This window comes from Dreissena polymorpha, chromosome 13 (genome assembly GCF_020536995.1).
Source record: "Dreissena polymorpha isolate Duluth1 chromosome 13, UMN_Dpol_1.0, whole genome shotgun sequence".
NCBI classification, from domain to species: Eukaryota; Metazoa; Mollusca; class Bivalvia; order Myida; family Dreissenidae; genus Dreissena; species Dreissena polymorpha.
Window position 1 is genome coordinate 52,081,887 of NC_068367.1, and position 8,867 is coordinate 52,090,753.

Consider the following 8,867-nt stretch of genomic DNA (forward strand, 5'->3'; position numbering starts at 1 on the left):
CAAGTGGGGTTATACTTGCCTCCATAGTACTTGTTTGTCTGTTTAGACATTCGTCAATATGTATCGAAACCTCTTCCAGTCAAATGTTCTTTGCTATAAACAGTTAAATAAAACATTTATCATTTTATTGTAAACATGGTGAGTTTATGTTAATAACGTCAAGATTCTAATGATTGTTTACAATTTGCTTGATACCCTAATGCTGTTTGATACCTGTCGTTGTCGTTGAAGCTTTCCGTGTCTGTGCGTCGGTAAGTTGTATGTGTTACGCGAAAGTCTACGGAAATATTTTCAGAGATATTTGTCAAAAAGTGCATTTAAAAATGTGAACAAAGAAAGTCAGACTAGACTGGTAGCGTTTTTTTGTCACTTTGCAATAGGGATACATTAAAACTTTGTGAAAAGTGTAACCGTACAAAAGTTATTTTTGAAACAAGATATATCGACAGATTCTTGCAAAGATACAGACTTTCGGCATCTTTCATTTAATGAATCAGATATTACGGAACTGGGTCTGAATGCCGTGAGATTATTTGGAAAAAGATAAGTTAGAAGTGCATAATTTATAGTGAACATATTGACCTAAACAATGAAGTGAGAGATGCCAATATAAAACCATCACAATGCACTAGAAATCTAAGGACATTTTTGGAATTCAAAATGGACATTGAACAACACGTTAAGTCTGTGCTATGTCTTATTACGCCCAGTAAAGAAATACGGTGAAACTGCTTCTATAAGATAATTGTTCACTGTAATTTAGCGTATTTGAACTTGACATAAATTCATATTAAAGCATTAACATTTTCCAGTATATAAAGTCGTGGTGAGCGATGTGCTGTTTCCACAGAAGTTGTTCAATACAAAAACAATGAGAAGACATATGGTGTTTTCACACAAGAGCTGTAGAGTATCGTTACTAACTTTTTATTACATTTGCGTTTGTAAATATATTAATAATAAAAACTTAAGATTGTATGGTGGTTTACATTTTATTTCTACCTCTTTCTCCTATCAAAGTTAAAGCTTTAAGTCTCTAATATAACTGCTCGATTGAGGCATGTAACACCTATGTCATAAACACGTAATTAGTCTAGCCAATGGTGTTACTTATAAAACACCTCACCTGTACATGCAAGCCCTTGTTGTATTAGAATTGCTTCAAGTATTCGCGAACCCCGTTTGCACATCCTTAAAAAAAAACGATGGTCCGGTTGTCATGTTTGCACTTTTTACAAACGCAACGAGTGCCATGTTCACACATCACTTTCTCAACGTTATAAACACAACTTTGACGTAACACGTTATTTTGTCTGCATGTGTATCCTTTTTTTCAAACAACCTTATGTCTTAACGTTGACGTTTCAAACATAGACACGTTTTAATGATATCATCTTTCATTTTGTCTCAAAATGGCATTATAATTCAATCAAATAATTTCAGGTATGGTTTATAAACAAATCTGAATAAGTATCCAAGTAAGTTTAAATCTACAGAATTAACATAGTTTATAATAGAAAAACTCGTGAAAAGTGAGTTTTTATGTTACACGAAATAAAATGCTGATCTTAGCTGCACTAATTATGTTTGTCTTCAGGAGTATTGTTAAACAGAAGAAGCAATTATTCGTTAAACCACCTAGTTGCAAATCACATTTAATAGAAGTCATATATTTTGCCTAATTATCATGAAACAACTTGCTCGAAATACTTCCTCGAATTATGTTACAGAAAATGTCGAAAACGGTTTCGGTACGTTGCTAAATAATTGGGAGGGAGCAGGAAAGTTTTCCTAATTGTCTTTATATCCAATGCGGGGAATCACGTGGTCAGAATTGAGAAAACACGGCCGCCGATGCATCGCATAGATGGAAAACAGGTACATCTTCCTTATTACTTACTTGTTTTTAATCGGATGACGCCTATCACAAGGCCAGCCGGAAGCGGTTTCATCGAGTATCAACCGTTTCCCTCTGGTTGGTCTGAGTGTGGAGATTACTCATGGAATATTTAGCGATTTCCTGAACCGTCAATTGTTGTTGTACACGGACTAACAATAATATAACTGTTTTCACACTAATTAGCACTGTTTAAGTACCAATTGTTCATGTGGACGCATTGTAACTGACAAAAAATGGAAACCTCGATTTCTCATGGCGTTATTTTCAAGGTAAAGTTGAGTTTCGATTGGTTTTGACGATTGCTGTTGAGCACGCATATGGTTGTTATACACGGACAACTTCTAGAACAACTGATGTTGAGCAAGCACATGTCAAGGAATACCGTTTTCACCGCCCAATAAGTCTAAAACAACGTCGAATTGGCATGTTCTAGTACATGTAGCGATATACACATCTAAGGAGTGCAAGGAGTTTGGGTTGAAAATTTCCATATTTCTTTTAATGGAGATATAATAATGGCAGTTGTATTTTTTCATAAACTGCAAAGCAAAACGAAACAAACACAAAATTTCATGTACGCTAAGCATAAAATCAACACATATAATTATGAAATAGATTTTCCTTGATTCTCTTTGTACTTACTATTTTCCAATAAATAGTTCAGTATTAAAACTATTAACATATTTATAACAGTTTTCACAGAGTCAGAAGCTCAGGAAACGTACAATACTGTTCATACTGCTCACATAGGCACCAGAAACAGTATTGAAAGGGCCTTCGGTGTTTGGAAGAGAACCTTTCATGTCCTTCATGGTGAGGTATGTAAGGAAATTGTTTATATTATTAATGATAACATTTATTTAATATTATAAAATAAAATGTATTTAATCAACAAAGATGGTTAATGGAAATTGACATCATCATTTTATTTCTAGGCATATCAAGTCTAAGATTTGGAAAAAAAAGTTATAAATCACTTAACATTATTTTTTATGCCATAGACACACCTCAGTTCATAAATTCATCTAACTAATAGGCAGAACAATATGCTGAATATTTCAAATATGAATAAATGTAACTCGTTTTGACGTATTGAACAAGTCAATGTAACAGCATTATACACAACTTTCTCGTATTACTGTGAAGTACTGATACATTACTGAATGCCATCTCAAACAATTACAACATGTATAGCTATGTTTTTGTTTATCTGTTAAATATCATAAGAAATAAATAAGATATTAGTAAATTGTTACACTCGGGACAACAATATTTACTCAGCATCAATCATTGGGGACAAATTTGACAACATTTTTAACAATGACGTTTGAAGTAACATTATTTTTCAATGTTATTTCTCCAATTTCTTTTTATAACAGATTAGAATGAAGCCTGCCAAGGTTACTCGCATCATCATTGCCTGTGCTGTTCTTCATAATCTGCAGTTGATGTGTGGGGAACCAGCAGTGGGTCCGGAACCTTTAGAAGAGGTGTCCAATGGAGATATGTTTCAGGCTGTATCGGGTGGGAGAAGAGTTCGAGATACAATTGTCGCAAATTACTTTACTCAGGAAATTAACTTATTAAATATACATGTTTTTTTTTTATAGTTTTGTGCTTGTATATCTCTGAGTCATACACTGATAGTTTAGTTCCTTGTTTGTTTATGTGGGTTTGACAGCATTGGAACAACCATTTAACAAGTGAACAAAATATATTATTTCAATGCATATATAATATTTTTGAAATCAGGTTTAGGTAATAAACTCATTTGTACTCACTCATATTTCGATTTGTTTATGAGTAACAGTCAGTACTGTGATTCTTTCGTAGAACTTTTCTTGTTTGTCTGCCAAGCTGTTTTATTTTGGATAGTACATCTGCATCTCGCTCAGTGACCTGTATATGTTTAAATATTTCTGTTTGTATTGGTTAATTCTATTTACTTCTTACAAAAATGATGAGCATTGTTCTGAATGATTTTGATTATTGATAGCCATCAGCTAAGTTATTATGGTCATTCTTAAACAACGATATGATTCTATTGGTTCAGTATGCCCGTTTCATTGTTAGTAAATAATTTCATTTTAAAGAATATGAAATTATCATTTTATAGTTAAAAGTTGATATTTTAGCTTATATAAATAAAACTATTTCCACGAATCGTTATATACATACATATTTACATACTTAGTCTGAGGCTCGTTCTTGTTACTGTTGCAACTTCGGTGTTCATCTGTATCTGCTGATTCACATCTTGCCTAATCTCTGATGAACATACATTATAGAACACTGTTATAGATATATTATGTTAAAATCATATTATTTGTTTCATTGAGTAAACTTTGTTAAAGCAAGATATATTTTGAGGCTTTTATTGGTTTTATACATGCTGTATAGTAGAGAAATAATATTGGTAACTGATTCTTACACTTTAAAATTGTCAATAATCGAAGTTTAGTCTAAACATAATCAAATCTTGGGCAAAATGCCACTTTAGCCCCCGCCAGATGGGGTGGATATGCAAACGGAATGAGCCCATTGTGTTCACTAGTATGTATTCACACCTGGCGGGTGGCTAAAGTGTTATATTGCCAAATCTTGACAAATGTATGAACAGTCAAACCAATACAATTTTCTGCTTGTTACCACAATAACAGCTCGATCAGATAATGGCTTCAGATTGTATGACAGACTTGTTTAACAACGGTAATTTCAAACATAACTTTTTAACCATTTGTTTCGTAGATTAAATAATTATACCTCACTCTTGATTTTCCCAACGATGGCAGCTTCCAAGTCCATACTAAACAATCTTACTATTTTGAATATAAATGTCGTGCCCAAAACATATTTAATACGTATTATACGTTATTCTATGTCTGACATGGCTTATTTTCAGTACTAATTCATATTCATAATTTAATAGCTTTTTTAGCAAAGTTATACAGAAAAACTTACCTGCGGTCACGCTGGCCTAAACTTTATATTGCTACTGTAATGAAGTTATAGGATCAAAGTTTATTGATGATTGTTGTTGTAAACTAGTGAACCTTGTGAATTGAAATGTGTCTGAGTTGGTGTCTGTAGCTATAGGATTTTATGCCCGCTTCGAGGTTATATGTACAGTCTGTCCTCAATCCGGCTGATGTAAAACGAGTACTGAAAAAAGACCAATGCAGCATTATCATTTTAATAAAAATATTCCTGATAATACTAACCTGGGACGAAAAAGGCTACTAATATGCATCATCAAATGTGTTAAGTTTATTCACTCGAAAAAATATACTTTTTACAAAAATACTTGATGAACTGATCTCTGAAAGCTTAAAACACAGTACACAATCTGTAGGAAATAAAATGCATTTTCAAGTTGTTTAAATACATGCCCAATGCCAAATCATAGTCATCATTTATGTTCTGGTCACACACTGTCTAGTAATCGGGTAAAATGTTATCCTGTGTTAATATTTATGCCCCCATCAAAGAAGAGGAGTATATTGCTTTGCACATGTCGGTCGGTCTGTCTGACCGTCTGTCCGTCCGTCCACCAGGTGGTTTCCGGATGATAACTCGAAAACGCTGGGGCCTAGGATCATGAAACTTCATATGTACATTAAACATGACTCACAGATGACCCCTATTCATTTTCAGGTCATAGGTAAAGGTCACGGTGACCCGAAATAGTAAAATGGTTTCCGGATGATAACTTAAGAACGCTTATTCCTAGGATCATGAAACTTGAAAGGCAGATTGGTCATGACTCGCAGATGACCCCTTATGATTTTCAGGTCACTAGGTAAAAGGTCAAGGTCACAGTGACAAAAAACATATTCACACAATGGCTGTCACTACAACGGAAAGCCCATATGGGGGGCATGCATGTTTTACAAAAAGGCCCTTGTTACTTGTCCCTTTAGCATAAAAATTTGTTCTAAAAACAATTGAACATGCACTTAAAAGACGATTTCATGAAGGGATTTCTTCAAGCAAAAAACAGCAATTTATAACAACCCATTACAAAGGGCAGCTACGACGAAACAGGCTTGCAATAAAATTCCTATTGAAAATAAAATTTTGATGATCTAGATAGCCAATTTCGTATACGAATTAACATTTTCAGTGCCTTTACATAAGATATGTATATCGCTACATGTACCGTAACATGCTAATGCGGCGTTGTTTTAGACTTATTCGGCGGAGAAAACGGTATTCTTGACATGTGCGTGCTCAACAACAGTTGTTCTAGAAGTTGTCCGTGTATAACAACCATGTGCGTGCTCAACAACACTCGTCAAAACCAATCGAAACTCAACTTTACCTTGAAAATAACTCCATAAGCAATCGAAAAATCCATTTTTTGGCAGTTACAATGCGTCCACACGAGCAATTGATACTTTAACAGTGCTAATTATGCCCCCCTTCGAAGAAGAGGGGGTATATTGCTTTGCTCATGTCGGTCTGTCGGTCGGTCTGTCGGTCCGTCCACCAGGTGGTTGTCAGACGATAACTCAAGAACGCTTGGGCCTAGGATCATGAAACTAAATAGGTACATTGATCATGACTCGCAGATGACCCCTATTGATTTTGAGGTCACTAGGTCAAAGGTCAAGGTAACGGTGACCAGAAATAGTAAAATGGTTTTTGAACGATAACTCAAGAACGCATACGCCTAGGATCATGAAACTTAATGGGTAGATTGATCATGACTTGCAGATGAACCCTATTGATTTTGAGGTCACTAGGTCAAAGGTCAAGGTCACGGTGACCCGAAATAGTAAAATGGTTTCCGGATGGTAACTCAAGAACGCATACGCCTAGGATCATGAAAATTCATGGGTAGATTGATCATGACTCGCAGATGACCCCTATTGATTTTGAGGTCACTAGGTCAAAAGTCAAGGTCACGGTGACCCGAAATAGTAAAATGGTTTTCGGATGATAACTCAAGAACGCATAAGCCTAGGATCATGAAACTTCATAGGTAGATTGATCATGACTTGCAGATGACCCCTATTGATTTTGATGTCACAAGGTCAAAGGTCAAGGTCACGGTGACCCGAAATAGTAAAATGATTTTCGGATGATAACTCAAGAACGCTTTTGCCTAGGAACATGACACTTCATAGGTACATTGATCGTGACCCGCAGATGACCCCTATTGATTTTCAGGTCACTAGGTCAAAGGTCAAGGTCACAGTGACACAAATCGTATTCACACAATGGCTGCCACTACAACGGACAGCCCATATGGGGGGCATGCATGTTTTACAAACAGCCCTTGTTAGTGTGTAAACAATTATATATTTTAAGTCCGTGTACAACAATAATTGACGGTTCAGGAAATCGCAAAATATTCCATGAGTAATCTCCACACTCAGACCAACCAGAGGGAAACGGTTGATACTCGATGAAACCGCTTCCGGCTGGCCCTATGATAGGCGTCATCCGATTAAAAACAAATAAGTAATAAGGAAGATGTACCTGTTTGAACACTCAATTTTTCATCTAAGCGATGCATCAGCGGCCATGTTTTCTCAATTCTGACCACGTGATTCCCCGCATTGATATCGAAAACTCATATTTGTTGTTGAATTATCATGATATTTGCTCATAGTATTTGTTTAAATGACATCTCAGCGGGGGTCGAAAATGGTTTCGAGCTGTTGGATCGTGTGAGCACTCTTAACAGTTATCCAATCGTCACGAGACTTGATTTGACATACCTTCTAATGCGATATTTTGCGATCAAGTTTGGAACTGGTCACTGTCCATTGAAAAATATGACCACTAGGTAAGTTGTCCTTTCTTTGACATAGTAAAACCATTTAAGCATCTTTGACATACTAAAAAAATTTAAACAGTGTGTTCTTATGTTATGTTTCTCAAATATTTTGGTGCTTTGAAGATATAATTAAATGCATGTGTTATTAACTTGTTTGTTTTTACCTTAAAGGGGCCTTTTCACAGATTTTGGCATGTATTGAAGTTTGTAATGAAATGCTTAATATTGATAAATGTAAACATTTTATCTAAAAAGCTACAGTAAAAAAAGAATAAAATAAAAGAAAGAAAAAAAAGTAACCCTAAACCCCACTAGGTAAGTTGTCCTTTCTTTGACATAGTAAAACCATTTAAGCATCTTTGACATACTAAAAACATTTAAACAGTGTGTTCTTATGTTATGTTTCTCAAATATTTTGGTGCTTTGAAGATATAATTAAATGCATGTGTTATTAACTTGTTTGTTTTTACCTTAAAGGGGCCTTTTCACAGATTTTGGCATGTATTGAAGTTTGTAATGAAATGCTTAATATTGATAAATGTAAACATTTTATCTAAAAAGCTACAGTAAAAAAAGAATAAAATAAAAGAAAGAAAAAAAAGTAACCCTAAAATAGGCTGGATTCATTGACCCCTGGAGTTCAAGTCTATCGCTTAGTCCACTCAGCCACTCGTACTCGTGATTTTTTTATACTAAGGCAATCCATCCTCGTACTATCACAAAATGTAACGACAACAACAAAACTCCAAATTATTCAATCGTTTCGCGTAACAACGATTTCAAAAGATGCATATTATTGATATTTTACACCCAAGGAAACCAGACACCTTGCGGGTCGTGTAAAACCATAGAAGACAGTGTGCATTTTGGCATGAATTAACATAGGGTCAGTAAATTGGAAAAAATAAATTTTTCAGAGTCCAATTTGAAACAACTGTGAATTAACATTGATAACAAAGGTATTGGGTTACATGTAGAAAAAATCCTGACAAATTTTCTTTAAAAATGAGCGAAATGTGGCTCCCTGAAGTAGAAGATCGGACAAAACGGGCCATGTTCAGACAATAAGGGGAGAAAAAACTGCTTTAATTTGCAAGCCACTGCAATAATTAAAGGATTTATACAAACTGTCACATGTCTGCCATAACCTCTGCAGGGTTTCTCCAGAAAACTATTTATTGT